Source organism: Frankliniella occidentalis, unplaced genomic scaffold (assembly GCF_000697945.3).
Source record: "Frankliniella occidentalis isolate FOCC.00 unplaced genomic scaffold, Focc_3.1 Scaffold10, whole genome shotgun sequence".
NCBI lineage: Eukaryota > Metazoa > Arthropoda > Insecta > Thysanoptera > Thripidae > Frankliniella > Frankliniella occidentalis.
This window is the reverse complement of record NW_026267140.1, coordinates 3,092,266-3,092,841: the sequence shown is the minus strand read 5'-3', so window position 1 is coordinate 3,092,841 and position 576 is coordinate 3,092,266. Positions and strand designations below refer to the sequence as shown.

At 65.5% G+C, this 576-nt stretch overlaps 1 protein-coding gene across 5 annotated transcripts in view; it reads right to left on the bottom strand.

The window, feature by feature from the left end:
- Positions 1 to 576, bottom strand: part of LOC113212602 (dual specificity protein phosphatase 10-like) — an 84,656-nt gene that overhangs the window by 2,724 nt on the left and 81,356 nt on the right. The gene's annotated exons all lie outside the window — the stretch shown is intronic.

The following is a 576-nucleotide window of genomic DNA, read 5'->3' as shown; positions in this document are numbered from 1 at the left end:
GGATAGGCAAACCCGCCCGCACCCGTGCACGCGGTACAGCATAACTATACGAAAGTACGCAGCGTGGGCCAGCCACCTCGTACATAATTTAACATGGGTTTACGAGACCATAAACTGCAGACAAGAATACAAAATAAAATGTGCGCGCCACCCGACTCTGTCACATGCCACTCCTAAGGGGGGGGGGGGGGGTAGAGGGAGGGGCACTACGGCGCAGCCCGCTGCGATGAGTCACCCTCTCCCCCCTCCCACACCTCCCCGCGCTACACCGGGGCTGTGCCGCGCTGGCAGCAGCGGTGTGTTGGGAAAGGGGGGGGGGGGAGTGAAGAGTGGGGCGAGAGGCGAGACAGAGTAGTAGTACACTTCTGGCCATACGGTGCGGCTTCAGCGCCAGCAGGCGCCACGCAGATTTTCTGCGCCCCATTGTCACCCTGCGCCCGCTGCACCCGCACCCCGTCCGACACGTGCACTTGACGACCCTCTCCTCCCTGAGCCGGGCGGCGGCGTGCGGCGTGAGTCACTGAGGGGCAGCAGGGCACCGCGGCGACTCGCCCGGGGACCAACGCCCCGCCCCGC